Source organism: Camelus ferus, chromosome 15 (assembly GCF_009834535.1).
Source record: "Camelus ferus isolate YT-003-E chromosome 15, BCGSAC_Cfer_1.0, whole genome shotgun sequence".
In the NCBI taxonomy this organism is placed as follows: Eukaryota; Metazoa; Chordata; class Mammalia; order Artiodactyla; family Camelidae; genus Camelus; species Camelus ferus.
In genome coordinates, this window is record NC_045710.1 from 26934058 (window position 1) to 26954248 (window position 20191).

General features: G+C 42.9%; 1 pseudogene; it reads right to left on the reverse strand.

Annotated features, from left to right (window-relative positions):
- On the reverse strand, positions 1–19852 carry LOC116668940 (annotated as a pseudogene).
- Between the last annotated feature and the right edge of the window lie 339 nt (positions 19853–20191).

Sequence of the window (20191 nt, forward strand, 5' to 3'; positions counted from 1 at the left end):
TTTTTTTTTTCCACTGAGGCATTTTATTTGCACGTATGTATCACATCCCTAGAAAAAGAATCCAAGGATTTTCCCTCCTGTGTGTTTTCACCTTGCTTCTTCATGGTCCGTGATGCCAGCTGAGGTTGTTAGTACAATGAAACCAAACTGATGGGATGGGAGCAGGTTATTCTGCCATTTTTCTACATCTTTGAGTTGCACATCAAATCTGGGGCTGATCACTCCACACTTATTTAGCCTGCCTGTGAGGTTCATAACAATTTTCCCAGCTCTGTGATCATCGATGATTTCAAATTCGCCAATGCAACCATGCTTCATCATCACAGTTAGAAACTAGACAATGACTTTGGAGCACGGCATATTAAGAACCTGGCGTTTGCCTCTCTTTTTGGTATTGTTGATGCTCTTGAGAGGATCAGCCAGGACGTTCATGCGCATCATTATGGCGGCACGGAAAGATGGCAGAAAGAGACCCCTTCAACTTCTTATCACAATGAAACCTCAGTGTTACTGCCCACTTCCTCCCTCCCTCTACACCCAGCAAGTCCGCGAGAAGTCAGCTCTGACTTCTGAATCTCTGTCCAGCTCACCTCATCTCCATGCCCTCAGCCTCCCTCTTAATTCAGACCCCAGCACCTCCCACTAGACTTACTGTAACCACCTGCCTGCTGTTCCCTCTTCTCCTCTGGGTCCTCCCTCCATACAGACTTTGCTTGTATGCAGATCGGTTCATGTGACTTTTCTGCTCTGGATAAAGTACAAACTCTTCAGAATAGTTGACAAAGTCTTCCATGATTTGGGTCCTACCTATGCATCAAGCCTCACTACTCTCATTTATTCCTTCATTCTTTCCTTTAACAAATGAATTTCAATACTGTTGTGTGTGCTGAACAGATGAGTAATGAACAAGACAGACAAAATTGGTTTCCTTGGGCTTTGCTTCTTTCCATATCCCACACAACCCCTCCACCACACAAAAAAGTGAGCTTCCCAGAGTGCAAAGATCTGTCTTGTTCAGGCTGTATCTCCAGCACCTAAACCAGTGCCCAGTACATAACAGAGCCTCAAAAAATATCTGTGGAGTGAATGAATGAGTTACAATTCTGATTATATCACTGATTCACCTGATGTTTCTAAACTTTCAGGTCCTCATTTTTCATAATTAACTATATAACAGGATTCCTATGGGATCAAATCAATGTTTTGAGAGCATTTTCTTGATTCTAAAATAGCCAACATGTATGGCGTGTTTACTGCTCAACACACTTTACATATGTTAAGTCATTTAATCCTAACAATAATCCTAAGAGGTAAATGCTTATGTTATTCTCGTCTTACAGATGGAGAACCTGAGGCACCAAGAGGTTAAAAACTTGCCTAGGTGGCAGGACTGGCATTTGAAGGCAGGCAGTCTGGGTCGAGAGCTTCTGCTCATCTCCACCGTGACAGTGTTCAGCTTACAGACTGAACTCCTGGAGGGCAGAATCCATAGCTTATCCACAGCAGGTACTTTGGGATTCTGCCTTCAGTTCATGTAGATTGTATTAAGAACTATTTCTGCCAAATAAACAACTTAAAAATTTTTACATCCTACTAATAAATGGGCAAAAGATATCCACAGACAATTCACCAAAAAGAATTATCAAAGTGGACCTTAAACATATGCCAAAATGTTCAGTTTTATTCATAATAAAAGAAATGCAAATTAAAACGACACTGAGACACCATTTCTCACCCATCACGTTGGCAAAAATTCAAAAGCTTATGATTACACTCTGTTGGCAAGGATGTGGGGGAAAACAGGCACTCTCATACACTGCATTCTCGCTGGGAATGCAAAATGGTATAACCCCTATGGTGAAGAACTTGGCAACATCCAACAAATTTCATTCACATTTACACTTCGACATGCCAATCTCACTTCTGGGCATTAACTCTGAAGATACAACTCCAATAATACACAAAAAATATTTGCACAAGGTAATTCACTGTAGCATTATTTGCAGTTGCAAAATATTGGAGACTAGCATAGGTGATTGGTTAAGTAAACTATGATAATTACTCATGATGAGCACTCTATAACTGTAAAGAAAGAGGGGAAGATCTCTATGAACTGATACAGAGTGATTTCCAAGAGACATTGTGTGTGTGTGTGTGTGTGTGGTGAAGGAAAGTGTGGCATTTATTGCAGGACACCAAGCAAGGATTCTAGAGCAGCTTATGCTCGAAACACTCGAACTCCTTCTAAGAGACATTCTTCAGTGAAAAAAACCAAATGGCAAAAGAACGTAAGTAGTATGCTACCTTTTGTGTGAGAGAGAGAAGTAAGAAAACATACATATATCTATTCATCTGTCCAAAAGGAAACTTGGAAAAGTTAAACAAAAAACAATAAAGTTAGTTCCCTCCAAGGAGTGGGGAGGGAAGGGAATAGGGTAGAAATAATACAGAATAGAGCACACCTTTTTATATTGCGCTGACTTTTGGAAATATGTTCTACACGATCAAAAAAAACGAATTAAACCAACAAGGATGTGAAGAGGGTACTAAAACTGAATGCAAAACAAATAAATGATAACAGTATTTAAATGAATAACATAACCAAACTGAAGAGGGAAGATAAGAAACCCAACTAATCTAAGTAATGTACAAACAGCACTGAACTACAAATACTTCTCAGTCTTGGTCAAGGTGAGGGGAAGATAGGAAACAAATCTTGAACTCTTTTTAGTAGACTTGTCTATGCAGAGGTATGGGCAAAGCAATTCTGAACCTGTTTTCAATGTGTTATAGAAGTAAATAAATGAGTAAGTGTGTTTTATTGTTGAGAGCCAGGGTTCTTGATGGGAAAGAAGGGACATACAAATAATGAAAGGGGGAGGCAAGATAAACCATAGGGGATGGATTAAATTGGAGGTACTGATATGGACCAGAGATTTCTAAAACATGTGTATGAATGTGTGTGTGCAAGTGTAAACATTCATGTCCATGTGCACGCATGTGTACAGATGTGTATATATGTATATACATGCATATATTTCCTCGCTCTGTCCACAGAAAAGGCCTATAAGCAAAGACACCCAGGTAGCAATGATCATACCTAGCGCCCACACAATCTCTAATACCATTCCCTCCTAAAAAGAAGTGGAGTCCTTGGAGAAACAGCTGGTCCCAGAGCTGGGGCAGGGTGGGTACAAGGTGAGCCATGAGCATCACTTTTGTGGCAGAAATTAAGGAGAAAGTCAAAAAATGATGGGGCCTATCTCAGGGAGACTTTATTTCTGAGGCTTCTAGGGAAGGAAAGCACAGGGTACTGAGCTTATGAAAGCTGGCTGGAACCGACTCTAGGATTTTTTAACCTCCATGGAAATGGTGTAAGTTGGAAGCAATCTCCCTCCCTAGAAGAGGTAGAGATTTGCATATCCACGAGTGGAAACCGTTACCTTGATTTAGGGGACACCAAATGGATGGGGCAGGGTTACAGCAGGGGAACAGGTAAACAGATACAAAACAGTGACCACAATAGGAAAGATGTTGGATATGGCTGTCTCTAAAATGAGATAAATTGCTCTCTGAGAATGAAAAAGTTTGTGTTAGAGGCAAATGGCATCTCTGTGGACCTTACCCATTCAGTGATGTGTTGCTTAGAAGTATAATTTAAGGTACAACATGTTTGCAAATTGTTGCTCCTTCGTATGAAGATATGTGCTTTTTTGGTCCAAGAATGGTTGACAGAAGATGAATGAGCCATTTCCCTGAGACAACGTGAGACTAGTTCTGGGTGCAGGAAGGATTGCTTCAGGGCTCAATTGACAAAAGGAAGAACAAGGCTGGGAAATCAGCCCGGAGACTGGCAGCGCTGGGAGCACTGATGAGTTTGACCCAATCACTGGCAGCTCTTGGTGGATTCTGCAGGCTCCTCTCATTGACTTCAGAGGCAGTGGCCACTCATTAACCCCAAAAGTTGTGCAGTGACTGTGGCTAACAAACCAATTTGCCTCATCTGAGGCTTTCTTTGGGATTAACATTTTGAGGGAGGGGCCAGAGAGGAAATTTTTTGCAGGGAAGGAGGGAAATCAAAGTTCCTGCTGGAGTAGTTGTGAACAAGAATAGGGGCTCTGAGTTATTGACTGGCAGGGACATTTTATTTATATCCAAAGCTGATAAGCCAGTGTCAGTGAATTATATCCTATAAAGGAGATCAAATCCACAACATCAAGGGTTTCTTGGGGCTAACACTGGGAGGACCCTGGCCATGGGTGCACACCCCTCTGACACCGCCGCGCTGCTCTCGCATTGAGAACTGAGGGCCTCCTGAAAGGTAGTTGCTCCACATGGAACACTGTGGGCAGATGGGCTTCCACCCAGCTTGCTGCTTAATATTTGGTGTCCACTGTTCTCTGGAGCAAGGGACAGCTGTCCCTCATGAATGTAAGAGGGAAATAATGACCCTTCCAATCCATATTCATCCTCAGAACAATGATTTGAACTGAGGTATTTGAGCATCAGTGTCACTTAGAGAAAAGAACACCAACTCTGGGGTTCAGACCCCAGCTCTACTGGTTGGTTTTATGACCTTGATAAAGTTAATTAACCTCTTTGACCCTCAGTTTCCTCTGCTGTAAAGTAAAGCTCTATTCCTAGCATTCTTTCATGATGATTACAGATAATACAGATAAAGTGGCTGGCATATAGCAATAAATGATAACCATCATGATTATTACTCCAATCAAGTCTAAGGAGAGACTGAAGAGCAGGAGCATAGTGAATAACAATAATACCTATTCATAATTTCACTTAATCTATAAAACACCTCTATTTGGCAAGGATTATTGACACCATCAGCCTTTTACAGAAAAAGAAGCTGGGGCTTTAAAAGGTGGCATAATTTTTTCAAGGCCACATGATTAGTAAATTGTGGAGCTGAGATTTAAATGCTGCTCTGTCTGCCTCCAGAGTCGATGTTTTTAACCATACATCTCTAGATAACATGCTGGTCTTGGGATGGGCACTGGAATCTCTGTAATCCTAAGAACCATGTATGCAGGCCACTAGTAGCTAGAAACAGCTACTGGATGTCCAGGGAACTGTTCCAGGTAGCTGGAGTGCAGGGAAACACCACCGAAGTCCAGCACAAGGGCACCCATGAGCACCGTGACAAGCACTCTCCTTGCCCAACGGGAACATCAACTTGAATGATCAACTTCTATGAAATTCACAGATGTCTTGTAGTCACTGAAACAGTTGAGTAGTGGGAGTAACAAAAATCCAAATTCTTGAACTGGACTTTGACTTTTGCTTGAGCACATTTTGCAAAGTAGATAGTGACTAGCATTTAAATTAATACCAGCATACAAAAGTCAGGAACTCCTTAGGAACTGTGTTATATTCTGTAACACTTTTTGAAAAGTAAAGATGAGGGAGTGAACTCAGCCACCAGGATACAGAAAATGTGCTTGTAGCTTGAAGCAAACACTGCCCTGTGCTTTCAACTCCTATGAGAACAGGGCAGTGAACGTATCTACTGCAGACAGCCTATCCAGAGGCACCTAACATCCCCCCAGAGCTCCCGCCCTCAGGAATGCCTTTGAAGTCAGTGGGAAATCCATGCTTCATGGAAGGAAGTGCCTATCTTTTAAGATTAAGACATTGTCCACATTGGCCTTATTACAATCAATGTCCTTTATTTGTAACTGAAGAGCAGCCGAACCTTTCTTTCTATCTCACACCCAAGCTCAATTCCAAACTCCCCAAAACCGGCTGGCTAGTTGGCAGGCAAAACATCCACCTTGATAACGCCCTTAGAATTACCTGTCCTTGTGGTAACCTACTTAATTTTAATCCTCGGATTCCCTGCCACTAGTAGTTTCATCATTAAATTTTGACCATTAAATCTGCACCTCACCTCAAACACCTCCCCCTAGCCCAGCGCCGTTTCTCCCCTCCCTCAATGTTTTTGAGGTCTGCCTTCAAGTTTATATACTCAGGAAATGAGTTCCTTCTTTCTGTTTCCCGTTTCAGTTCTTTGCTCAAGCTGAGATACCTGCAAGTAATGCCACTGCCACCTGATCTGCCTGGCAAATATTTATCTTTCAAGCTTGTCCTGATCACCCCCCAAGAAGGTGAGCTATCATAAGACATAATGATATGATTGTTATTTTAGCTTTAAATCTACAGCAGTAGATAACCAGACCCCAGACCACGTGCACATAGGGTAATACCAATGTGTGAACATATATATGCAGTAAAAGTACAAAGTACTATTACAAACTGCTATTGCTCCATAGCAATAATACACACTAAACTGAGGATAGTGGTTATGGCTCTGGCAGAGTTACCTGTTTGCTTCTGCTGTCTACAGCAGCGGTTCTGTGTTGTGTTGTTTTGTCTTGTTTGATAGCGATACACATGATAAACGGCATTCACTTCCAGGTCACACTCCCACAGACGTGCACAAATACCCACTGGTGGCCGCTGTCAGTTATACTACTGACCACGTGTCTCCCTCAGGAGCAGATCCAGGATGTGTGGGGTCTAAAAGCATCTACAAATTTCCGGAAATTCTTTAAGAAAACAAATTATGACTCAAACTTAGATTTGAAAGTTAAGATGTATTTAGAATGAGAAAAGAAATCACATATTTTATAAAGCTAACATTTCACAAATGTACAGAAAAAGTATACTTTTATTGATTACCTTCATGGCATACTTCTCTAAAACTTTTCTTCTGGCCTTTTTTGGCTGCATAGTCTTTGATTGGCTGTCTTCATATCATACAAATTTGGGTCCATTTCCTAAAGAGAAAATAGAATGACGATTTAGTTTTTCCTCTAACGTAGTTAATAAGGTTTTTGTTGATTGATGGCTTAGAAAAGTCCGTTTCAGCTTCATAACATTTTATGGTTGGTATGTATGTTTTTAGGATTATTGTCAACTTTGGCCAAAATCTCTATCAGGTCTCTTTCACGTACGAGCTTGAGATTTCGGGGCATATTAAGTTTCCTCTTCAGTGACTAATCTCAATACTCTTTAAATTGAAAATGCAGGGGCATTTATAATTGCATATGCTGCATTCTGCAGTAGATTCTGAACAGGAGACAGATTCCATCTTTAATTATAATTGGTAAGGACACAGTCTTCTTTTCATAATTTTACCCATCAAGTGTTGAAGGAATTTTCCACAGATTAGTTTCTGGCTTCATACTTTTCAAACAGTGTTTTCCCTCTGCTCCCCACATACACATTGTCAGTGTTGGGCTCTCTGGGACACTTTTCCTTCTGACCCTGCACATGAACTTTGAGTCTGCAAACAGGAATAGAGAGACAAACGGTACATGTGTTCTGGTCTGTCTCTAAAGGTCTTATATCCAGGAAGTCAATGTTAAATAAATTGAAGAGAAAACAAGATTAAAAAAATTTTTTTTCTTCTGTATAGCACAGGGAACTATATTCAATCTCTTGTAGTAACCTATAATGAAAAAAATATGAAAACGAATATATATATGACTGAAACATTATGCTGTACACCAGAAATGGACACATTGTAACTGACTATACTTCAATAAATTAAAAATAAATAAACAAAATAAAAAAAACCCCAGAAAGTCAAGGGGGTCTGTGTCCTGTTCCCCCATTTAGTACTCGGGGAGAGAACTACTCCACTGAGTGGCCTTTCTCCTTCAAGAAATGGTTATAGCAGGTTAAGAACAATGGTGCATGGAGTTAGGTGGAAATAGGCCTTAGTTACCCGCTTCTGAGCATCCTTTGGCTAGGGCCTAGAGGTCATCACATACATCATGGAGGACTAGGAAGGCAGCTAAGTTGGGAACCAGAGGTCATCGTTGGGACCCAAGTGTTCAACCCAAGCTAGGAATCAGATGGAGGTTGTAGGCAAGGTCCAGACAGGTGTACCACACCACAGCGACCTGAATCAGCAAAAAAGAGTCGTGGGTTCTGGACACATCGAAGAACAAAACACAGGCAGTCAGCTCCATCTCCAGCTCTTCAGATTAGTGCAGCATGCATACGGACCTGACCAGCCAAGCTACCTCACAGTGGATCCAGCAAGGCCCCGCACGAGAGCACTGGGGTCCATGTATCCGGGACCCCTCTCTTGCCAAGTGGTCACCTGAGTAAGCTTTCCTCTCTCTCTGCAACCCTGTTCCTTTAGATATTGCTCTAGGAAGAAGTAGAAACAGTGGAGCCCAACATACTAGAATCAGATTTTAAAGTGATAGGGGAAGATTCCTGGAATCCTCTACTAAGACTTCTAACAACAAAAGGAAAAAATTTTTTTCTTTTTCTTTCATTTTGTATCTATATAAGGTGGTGGATGTTCACTAAACTTACTGTGATAATCATTGCATGATGTAAGTCAAATCATTATACATAACACCTTAAACTTGTACACTGCTGTATGTTAATTATATCTCAATAAAATTGGAAGAAAAAAATCAAGTGCATTTCTTGCATGCAAAAAAAAAAAAATGTAACATTTACCAGGTATTTATATGTGTCTGGTAATACATAGTACCATAATAAGATAATATATTTTATTATATTAATTTTCTTTTAGTTAAGCTTCACAATTAACTCCAAAGTAGAGGTACTATCACTATCTCCATTTTACACCAAGAAACCTGAAGCCAAGAGAAATTGAATAATTTGCTCAATGACACCCAGCTTATAAAAGAGTGGAACTAGTCTTTGAACCTGCTAGTGGAACTCAGGAGTTTATACTTGGAACTACTAAATTCTGTTTTCCTGTAGCAACTTGATGAACTCCAACTGTACGACACCAAGAGCTCCTTGGGATTGGCTTGACTATCCCCTACTACAAGTCCCTTCCTTGTCACCACATGACATCAGTGGCAGGTCTCAGAATATAGGATTGTTGCTTCAGTGCAGTAAGTATAGTCTGCTTCTCAAATTCAGAGCCCAGACTGCTTCAGGGGAAGGTCACCTGTTGCTGGAGAAGAACTACACATCAGCCATAATCACCCTGTGGATAACACCCCGGGCCATGCTGGCAGCGGCCAACCTCACCCTCCATCACATACCCATTCTCCACTCCATTCCAGCAGCCTGTGTTGCATTTTAAAGGCATGCTCACTCCCAGCACAGCCATGTTTTAATTTATGGAAATTCATCCTTAGAAACAATCACCCTTGCTAAGGATAACCCAGAAACTGGAGCAGCAAGGACTCCAGATTGCAATTCTGACTCTCTGCTAAGAACCCTTGAAAATGCATTTAATCTTTATGGACTTTCATTTCCACAGAATGAATGGGGGTAAAACATATCACTGTCATTTATAGGCTGTTTGGTTTGTTTTTTCTTGGGCAAGAATTCATATTCAGGGTACTTCTCTGCCCAGCCTTGCCGTCTCCTCCAACATCCCATCCCATCAGCGTCTGCTTTCTTCATAGCTCTTGAGGACAAAGCCATATCCTTGCTGGCAGTACCCGTGGAGAGAGCGAGGATCTGTGCCAAGCATGCAGACTGCTGATGCTCCCAGAACCTCTGGTCCACTGGGTCCCACAGCTGAGAAGATTCCATACAAAGGCAGTGAGATCAGCCTCCAACCAGCTCTGCCACGCTTTGTTCTAAGCAGTTCTGCTTGTGCCTAAAGATTCCTAATGTCTCTCCTGATGGAGACTTTGCAGTTTCTTCCTCTTACCTCTTGCTGCCTCAAAGTCTTATGAAGCCATTTCCTCCATTTCTGGTCTCACTCCTCCAACCAAGGGTCTCCAGCAGCTTCCAGAGAACAGGCAGGGAACAGACACTGTTCCTTTCCTCTACTGCCCTCCTCTCAGGCCCTCCCTTCAACTAACCCTGCCTGTCTCCCCCCAAGGGCACTGGATGTCTGACCAACCCAGCACAAAACGATGCACAGTAGTGATAATGATGGGTGCAAAGCTGAAAAGAATTTGAAGGAGAAATATTTTGACCCCAGCTCTGCACAGCAAAATTGCCCTGTAACAGATGTGAAAAATAAACACACTTAGGAATTTCAGCATATTTTCCTCCTGTTCTTACTTTACAGATGTAGAACCAAAAAAATGTGCACCTCCATTCGGAAAACAGCATTTAAAATTTTTAGATCATGGACATATTTCAATCTGAAGGTCATGACCAACAGCACCCTGGATCCTGTGGCTGGGACTCTCTCCTCACAAACATTCAGGTTTTCTTTTATTTCATCCTTAATTGATGGTGACTGATAGGATGGATTAAATTCAGGTCAATGGAGAAAAACTATGGGAATGACTGTAGGTAGGGTACTTGTTCTTTACAAGGTAAGCACATTGTTTCCCATGATAAAAGTTGCAGTTGTATAAAAGGATGCAAAAGCTTTCAGCCTAATACTTTAATAAGGAAAATGATTACAGAGTGGCTTATAACACCTTTCCTTATGCTTATTTGCGATCTGAGGAACTGGTAGCCATTCTGTGAGGAGGTTAAGTGATATATGCAGAAGACTGGTGCACAGCTATGTCCCCAAAATTAAGTCAGGAGAGCTCAAAGAAACCCCTGAAATTCCAGGGGCGCACACAGATGCTCTGGGGAGGGTGGAAGGAAAATAAAAGGCTTCTGGTGAAAAGAAAGGAAAAGAGATACAATGGGATAAAGGAGCTAGCCATGAGCAGTTAAGCATGGGAAAGAGAGGCTAAGAGGAAGCCAGACTTGTGAAGGTGAGAAAAAGCCCATGGTGGATCAAAAGCGAGGAGAGAGAAATTAGGTGACGTAAATTCAGGAATGGAAAAAAAAAGAGAGAGAGAGAGAAAGAGAGAGAGAATAAATGGGATGCATTAAAGTCCCACATGAGTCTGGGAACTCTGCATGTGCCCACTAAATGTTGGTGTTCCCAAGCCCCACAAGCAAGGACATGAAGAATTAGAAGATCTTGGTTTCTGGTCCATCCTCTCCAACAACCACCAAAGCAATTTGGCCAGGTGTTCTCTCTTGGGAGGCAGGGGGATAACGGTAGATTTAGGCAACAAAGGTGGAGGGAAATATAAAGGACAACAAGCAGCAAATATATAAATACAGAGACTTGGGAGATGCTGCCGAGGAAAACCTGGAGATGAGCGCAGGATCTACAGTGAGCTGGGCATCTGGCAGACTGAGCCTCAGGGTGTCTAGCACTGGGCTTGCAACTGGTGATCACAGTCAAAAGGCAACTTCCCGGGCTCATAGATCTTTGATAATTTCAATTATCTGCAGTTCAGTGAGTGTGGGGGATTTAAATCTAGGACAAAAATTTCCCTTAGACTTTCTCTCAGTCACATTGCTCAGAGCTGCTACCCATGCTGATTTCCAAACTAATCTCTGACAAGGAAAATGGACTTACTTGATGTGATGTAAGTAAGATCCACCCTGCGCTGGGCTGGTACCAGCTCTCCTGCAGCACGTAAGCTGCCAGATACCTGAACAAAGTTGAGATATTGTTAGCAAGGATGAAGGGAGGAATGGTCAGTGGAGGAGCAGCTGATGGTGTCTGTCATAGATCAGAACATGGAGCATGACTTCCCAATGCACCCTGACCTACCAGCTCCTCCTCTTCTGCTCCAGGGATCCACTTGCCACAAGGAAAATAAACTTACCCTCACATTCCTCAAATTTGGGCATAACCAAAGTAATGAAGGCCTTTCTATAACAGGCTAGGAGCAGCCTGGAAGCCCTGAGACCCAGTCAAGAAATCTACAATGATCAGAGAAATTAATGTGAGTCATAGGCAGCTTATATTGAAACCTGCCACCAACTGAGAAGCGTAAGTTACCCGATCAATGGTGATAAAGAACTTACCAACTCTCAGTAAGTACCAGTCAGGTGTGCTCCTATTCAGCCCTTGACCTGGCATGTTTGTAGAGTTGATGGCTTTCTATGAGGCTTGTTGCATGGTTGAAAATCCTGTTTCTCTTATTGTCACACATCTCCTTATCATATGGATCTTCCTCCACTTTATGATGGGATAAATCCATCGTAAACCCATAAACCTAACTTAAGGTTAAAGTGTCATAAGTGGTAAAAGCATTTAATACACCTAACTTACCAAATATTATCATTCAGCCTAACCTACCTTAAATGTGTTCAGAACACTTATAATAACCTACAGTTGGGCAGAATCATCCAACACAAAGCTTATTTTATAATAAAGTGTTGACTACGTCATATAATTCATTGAATAGTGGAAGTGAAAAACAGAATGGTTGTATGGGAACAGAAGTGTTTTAAGTGTGTTGGTTGCTTCCCCTTGTGGTGGGGTGGATGACTGGGAGCCAAGCTCACTGCCTCTGCCCAGCATCACGAGAGAGTACTGTACTGCACGTCACCAGCCCAGGGAAAAGATCAAAATTCAAAATTTGAAGTACAACTTCTCCTGAATGCATACTGCTTTCACACCATCGTAAAGTTGAAAAATCATAAAGTTGAACCATCACCAGTAGGGGACCATCTGTCTAGTCCTCTATGACTTGAGGTGACTTAAATAAGTTGGGTTTTTCCCACCAGAAAATCAATTTAACCTAGAGACTCAGGCTTGGAAGCTGAATGAGACCTACAGATTTGTTTTGTTTGATACTCAGAGTTGGCCTGCAAAGTGATTTTGTTTTAAATTTTGAATTAATATCAAACATTGAAAAATCAGCAAATTACACACATTTTTAAAGAAGAATCTGGATTTCTGGCTTTTCTTGAAAAATAAGAAGATCTGATCACCTGGGCTGGCCTACCTCCATAGTGGCCATTGTCTGACTGTACCCTCTTTTCAAAGAGAAACAGACTCTCCAGCTTGCCATAAACCCCATTTCATATTCATGCTGCCTGCTTGATCCACCCCAAGCATTTGCACTGACAGCACCTAATCAAATATACCCATGGAGTATCCTAATGGACCTGAATTTAATAAACCCAAGCGTCACAGCCAGTTGAATCTGAGACTGAAAAGAAAGTACATACATGAAGGGAGAAACATGTATGTAACATGTGGCCTCCTATCAGGAGATCTGAGACATAAGACCCATCCTCAGAGGAAAACCATTCTGAAACTCACAGCCCTCCTCTCTCTCCCCACAAATCTTGGGCAGCTGGCCAGCCCTGTTAGGAGAGACTCAAACAGCCCATCGTTTTTTGGTCTGGTCTACAACCATCACTGTGTTAGGGGAGGCCCCAGAGCACTAGATCTGATTACCTGCTGATGGTGATTTCAGACTGCAGAACAAGCCTGGTCCCATGAGTGACTGTGTACAATTACAACCTGATATGCTTTGGGGATCTTACCACAATTTTCTTTTCAGGGTTTCCCATTTCTTCCACCCCACTCCTACACACACAGACACACACACTCTCTACCTTGACTTGCCTGACAGCAGGAGGCCCATATGGAGTCTGGAAACTGGCTTAGTTTCATCAGTACTCTATACGTGTTTTTCAAGGTCCACATTTTCTTCCTTTAATGCCTCCCTCATGACCATGCCCTTTAAAACCCATCTTCCTTGCTGAATGTCAGAGTCTAAAACTGAAAGAAAAAGGGGGTGGGTGGTGGTGGATATTTCCACCAATTGTTTTCAATAAGTGCCTAATTCCAAACTACAACAGAACTGTTAAAATGAATGAACTTAACATCTCAGGATCTCCATCCAGAAACAGCCAATATCCAATATGAACAAAGATGTGCAGAGCATGACACAAAGCTGCGTGTTGAAATGGGCAATCAACTGAGCACAGATCCTTTAGCTGATGAGATTTCAGAAATAGTTCTTAAAAATTGGGACAGATAAAAAAAATAAGCAAAAAAGGGAACTAAGTATCCTAGAGATTACTGTGGCCTTTGGAGAGATGTCTGTCGAACTGCATGCAGCCATAGGGAAATCAGGGTCATGTAATAAGATCAGACATTTTGAGTCCAAAGCACCCCTTCAAGCATGGAAGGACACAAACAATACTCTCTCCTGAAAGCCCGGGTGAGACAGTCCTTCTGTCGGCCCTGCCTTCTGGTCGGCTCAGGTTCATGCCCCAGGAAAATCCTTTTGAAAATAGAGGGGCTCATTCTACCTAAAATGTTTTAGCACTTGGAATGTAGGCTCTAAAGGAACATGAAGGAATTGGACATTTTCTAGAATTCCTCACTCCTGGTCCTTTTATCATCCTAGGAAGTGCCTGGAAGTGGAGTGATCAGGCAGGAAACCATGAATAGGGACGTTGGTGGGTTTGCCTCCATCATTAGTTCAGCTCAATTCAATCAGGAGTTACTGGGCACCTCCTCTGTGCCCAGCACTGTGCTGAGGGCTATAACAACTATGAAAGGAGCCCTTGACCCCCAGAAGTCTGCCTTCTTGTCAGGTGGGCTGCACCTGTACATATGAAGGAATTAGAGAAACACACAGGACAAGAATATGACTGAGCATTAAAACTGACCTGAAGTAGTAAACCAACTATACCCCAGTTTTTAAAAAATGATCCAATGTCTACCTAATCTCAGGTTCCTTAGGTACCATCTCACAAATATACTTACTAAATTATAACTAAATCAATTATAGTTTAAATATATTAAAATCCATCATGGGTCACATTCCAGCAGAGCTAGAATGAGAAGATAGATAATGCCAAGTGTTAAGAAGAAGGTGGAGTATTTAGACCTCTCATACACCAGTGATGGGAGAACAAATTGGTAAAATCACTTGGGAAAACTCTTTGGTTGTATCTATGAATAGAAGTATATCCTATGATCCAGCAATTCTACTCCTGGATTCACACAAACTGAAAACTATATATGTTTTCACCAAAAGACATGTGTAAGCGTGGTCACTGCAGCACTGTTTATAATAGCCTCAAACTGGAAACAACCCAAATGACCATCAATAGGAGAATAGATATATAACATATTTAGGCAATAAATTATTATATAGCAGTGAAAAAAACCTATAACTATGCACAACAATATGAATGAATCTCACCAACATAATGTGGAACAAAAGAAGCCAGTCCAAAAAAAATGACTACATACGCTATGATTAAATGTTTCAAAAAGCAGATAAAACTCACCTATTGTGCGAGCTCAGGATAGTGTTTACCTTCATTTGAGAAGACTAGTTATTGAGATGAGAGGTAAGAGGAGGATTCGGGGGTGCTGGTAATGATCGACTTCTAGATTTGGGAGCTGATGACACGAGTGTGCTCCTTTTGTACAAAGTCATTGAGCTCTATATGATTTACACATCTTTCTATGTAATTTGTCACCTAAAAAACCCTACAAGGGTCACATCAAGTATCACAAATATGTCAATATTTCCTGAAGATTTCTGTCAATGGAGAATTAAAGCCCAGAAGGGTCGTACAAATTGACTTTCATCAGTCTTTGACTAGGATCAGGAATTTCAAGTTTCTGAACTCCCTGTTCTGTCACTGATTCTCCAGACAATCTCAGAAAAACATTACTTCCACTGCTTCTGTTTTAAAAAACAGCAAGGTTGGCTTCCATTCTTCATTCACCACCTCATAGATTTACCTTTAAGGGGGAAATATGTGAAACTGTCCAGCAGTCGATGCTTTTGGTAATTATATTAAAATGAAAATTCAAGTCCCTCACCATTTTCATGATGGGTAGCAAAATTCTACTGCACCCAGGGAATCTGTTGTTATTGTCCAAACTTAATCATTATCATTACGTAATAACTGGGCTGATTCTCTGCTGTACCCACAGGTGAAGACTGGGCTGTCTGCCATAAACCTTTACGTGGAAGCCAAGTACTTTTTTCCTTCCCCTCAGAGGAACGTGGAGACGTGCTCTCTCATTCCGTACATGGACAGGTTCTTTTGCTCTGAGGAGCCTGGAGGAGTAACAGGCCTTAGGAATATGAGTCAGAACATGGAAAGAGAACTGGTTTTGATGGAAGAAGACCTGGTGCTATCACTGAATAGCTAGAACACTGTGGACGAGTCATCTCACCTCTCTGAATTTCAATTTCCTCATCTTTTATTTGGGGCCGTAACAATCCCTCTCCTTCTTATCTCATTGGGTTGTTTTTGAGGTAGAAGTGAGATTATGTATGTAAAATCTTTTTTGGAAACTAGAAAATGCTATACAAAAGCGAAGTATTATAATTATGTAAAAATGCTCTCAGTAAACTGTTGGATTCTTTTTAAAATGAACCACTCCAGGTGCTGAGGATATAGCGCAGGGGGCAACGACAAGCAAGGTCCCCGCTCTCAGGCAGCTTATGTAGTGGGAGAAGACACAGTAAAAAGGCAAACAAAAAATAAGATGGCTTCAGCTAGTAAAAAAGTGCTATGGTGGGAGGGTGTAGCTCAGTGGTAGAGTGCCTGCCCAGCATGCATGAGGTCCTGGGTTCAATCCCCAGTGCCTCCATTAAGAATGAAATATATATTTTATTTCTTTCTTTATATATGCTTATATATGTGTATGTATAACTGAATTGCTTTGCTGTACACCTGAAACTAACATTGTAAATTGACTACACTTCAATAAAAACAAGAATTTTTTAAAAAATGGAAAAATAGGGTGGTTTGGGGAATTAAGATAAATGGAAATAAAGCAGCTATAAAAGAAGAAAGAAAGAAAGAAAGAAAGAAAGAAGAAAGAAAGAAAGAAAGAAAGAAAGAAAGAAAGAAGAAAGAAAGAAAAGGAGAAAGAGAAGGAAGGAAGGAAGGAAGGAAGGAAGGAAGAAGGAAGGAAGAAGGAAAAGAAAGAAAGAAAGAAGAAAGAAAGAAGAAAGAAAGAAAGAAAGAAAGAAAGAAAGAAAGGAAGGAAGGAAGGAAGGAAGGAAGGAAGGAAGAAAAAGAAAGGAGGGAGGGAAGGAAGAAAAGAAAACGAAAGGAAAGGAAAGGAAAGGAGAGGAGAGGAGAGGAAAGGAAAGGAAAGGAAAGGAGGACGGGTGATCTAATTACCTCCTCCCCAAAAATAAAATTAAAAAGTGCTATGAAGAAAGTGAAACAAAGCAGTGTGATAAGAGAATGCCTAGGAGGTTTCTTTAGGTTGTTGAGCAAGGTAAGCTTCTCTGAGATGATGGCGCTTGAGCTGCATTCTAACTGTGACAATGAAGTTCTGGGGAGTGTTCCAGGCAGAGGAAACAGTAGACACAAAGGTGCTGATGGGAGGGAGCCTGACGCATCTGAGGACCAGACGGAGAGCCCGTGTGGCTGCAGCAGGAAGGGAGGCCCAGTGGTCAGAAGGGCGGGCAGGGGCTTGACCATAGTTCTCACCATGGGTGGTGATAGGGGTTGGTCCCCTAGGGAAAGGGCATACGGAGAAAAGAGGGCACAAGACCAAGAGCTGTTTACAGCAGCGGAAGAACTAGCAGGAAAAGACCTTCCTCCCGGGGAAGGAGCTGTGATATCGTAAAATCAGACCTTACTTCTGGCACTATTTAGGACAAACACCACACAGGTTCCAGAGGTGGCTTCACTGAGAAGCTCCTGACTATAAGCTTCAGAGCGCCCCACGTTTACCAGGCTCTTTCAAGGCCCTGGGAGGCACTCTTGTCATCAAATTTTATATTCTTTTTCTTTAAAAGATCTCCCTAAGCCTGCCCCTACCACTGAATGTATCCAAATGCCACTGCAAATTTCTAGAATCAGCGCTATAGCAACAAGCCAGGACCCAGATGTTTGGAAATGTGTTTGCCTTTTACCTCAGGGTCCGCCCACCCCAACCCTGGCCCCCACCCGCCTCACTCCCATCCCCACCCCTCCAGTGCAGGAAGTCTGAGATCAGCATTTCTATGAGCTGCCAGACTCACTTCTCATTTCCTCACCCGCCCCGGCTCCAGGCTTTCCGCAGCCTGGCCCCAGTTAACCTTTCCAGTCTGGTTGCCGGTGACTTCTCACAGCCTTCTCCACCCTCCATCTCCACTGCCCTCCCTGCACCTGTGCAAATCTCCACCAACTTGTCCCTCTTCCAGCCACACACAAATCCTCTCTTGGCTCCGTATTTTCGCACGGGCTGCTCCTCGTGCCTTGAATGCTCTTCCCCGTCTTCTCCTGTCCAACTCCTGCCGAACCCTCCTGCTCCGTAAAGCAGAAGTCTTCTTGTCCTCTTCCTCTAATTACTGCTCCCACGACACTGCGTGTATCACTTGATTAAGGCTTCAACCTCACACATTAGGGTTCTCACGTACATGTCTGCTCTCCCCTGGCCATCCCATACTGGACCGTTGAGTTCCCTGAGAACACGTTCTGTTCATTGCTGGCGCTCTCTTGCCCGTCCCAGTACCTAGCACCACAGCAGGAGGTGAATCAGTGGGTGAGCCTCCCAAATTCTTGGCAGAAGAGAACATGACGGCTTGAGGAAATTTCTAGTTATGCCAATAGACCTCCAAGCATGTAACGCATTCATTTTTATTTAATTATTTAGTTTTTACAGAAGCGTCCATCCCAGCAAGCCCAGTACCCAGTACACACTAGAAGCTCAGTGAGTGGTTGCTGACTTCATGGTTGTGCATTGGCTCTCCCGAGGTGTGGCGGTGGGCTCTCAGCTCCCCTGTTCTTGGGGGGAGCTCACACTCCAGTGCAAGGTCGAGCCCAACAGTCATTCTAAACAAAAATAATAAGATGACTTCAAACAGTAGTAAGTGTTATAAAGACCATTTTAAGAGCATTACAGATGGGGAAAGGAAACTAGTTTGGATAGGGTGTCAGGGATGACCTCTCCGAGGCGTAAATGATACACGAATCTTGTCCTCAGTGTTTGCTCAACAAACCAGCAGGAATTTGTCTGCTTCTCTAAGGGGGTCTGGCCTAGTGAGGGCTTGTCCCCTGGAAGCTTTTCCTGACATCCTGCAAGAGGAATAAAGCTTTCCCAGCTCGGTCACTGGCCTCTGGATTGCAGAGCTGGCCTCAGTGTTTACTAAACAAACCAGTGTGATTATCCTGTCACGATCTGAAAGAGAAAGACCAAAAAAACTTAGCACAAATACAAGGGCACCTATTCAATTAAAGCCACAAACCAGGGCAGCGAAAAGGCTGAATATAAAACAGTCAGGGAGAGTTTTAATAAAAGTGAGTTACATAACTTGAGACTTGCCTGAGACTCGAACAAAGGCATTCTTATCTCAAGGTTAAAGAAAGGAATTAAGACCAGTGGCAGTTTCCAAGCACTTCTCCTATAAACTTTCTGGCAACAGTGAGGCTCAGTGTTGGGAACTAGGGGTGCCGAGGCGCTACAGCTTAGCCATTCCTCAGGGTTCATTAGGATGTCTTCTGGACAAGGGTGGATCCCCAGTGGTGTTGGAATTATGGGGCTTTCAAAATCATTACCATTTCCCAGCATGAGAACTGCTCCAGTTGGAAGCCACCTTTGAGACCCTAGGGCCACCCTCCTCCTATTCTGGCTAAAAAGCCCCAGAGGTCATCCAGGCAGTTATTACAGAACTAGAACCCCTGACCTCCAGCCTGGGACGACTTTCACTCCATCACACTGCCCGCACACCTTCTGACACCTCCACTGGCCCACAGTTGGCCGTCGATGGCTGGGGTGACAACCAGGCGTGCCCCTCCTCCAAACTTCTACAAATGGCTGGCCCCCACCCACCCTACCTGACACCTTCTTTCTCCCTTTCCTTTCTCTGCTCCTTCTCTCTTTTTCTCCTCCTTTCCCTCAACCTGGTATGTCCTCAACCCACTGGTGGCACAGAGGGATCTTTAGACATTGTTTTCTCCTGCTAGTGGCACCGGAAGGCAGTGTAGTCCAGAAACAAAATGTTTCTTTCTCTCCCAATCTCCCCTCCTACTTCTCTTCCAGTCCAAGCCTTGCCCCAGCTGGTGACCCGTCCCTGGCCCCCAAGCCTTTTCCTCCCTGTTCGTAATGATCAGTACTAGAAAACCAGTCATGTTTAAGGCAGAACCCTCCTCAAGATAGCTACATTCTAATAGCGCACTCTTTAAAGCCCAACAGCTTTCAATAAGAAATCGAGTCCTGCCAGTGGACACATTTAACAGATAAATACTTGGAGTCAGGGCTGTCCTGACCTCCTTTAGATTATAACTTAGAGGCAGTCCAGTCTACATCCCGCTGCTCAAGGACCTGTCAGAACTGCCAGATGCCCTGCACCGCCTCCTTCAGGGACCAGCAATCCCACCCTGGTGTCCATCACCTGCCCTGGCCAGGACTCTTCCTTTAGTGGGACCTACATTTCCCAGGCTGTAATCCAATGTCATGCTCCCGGTGCTATCC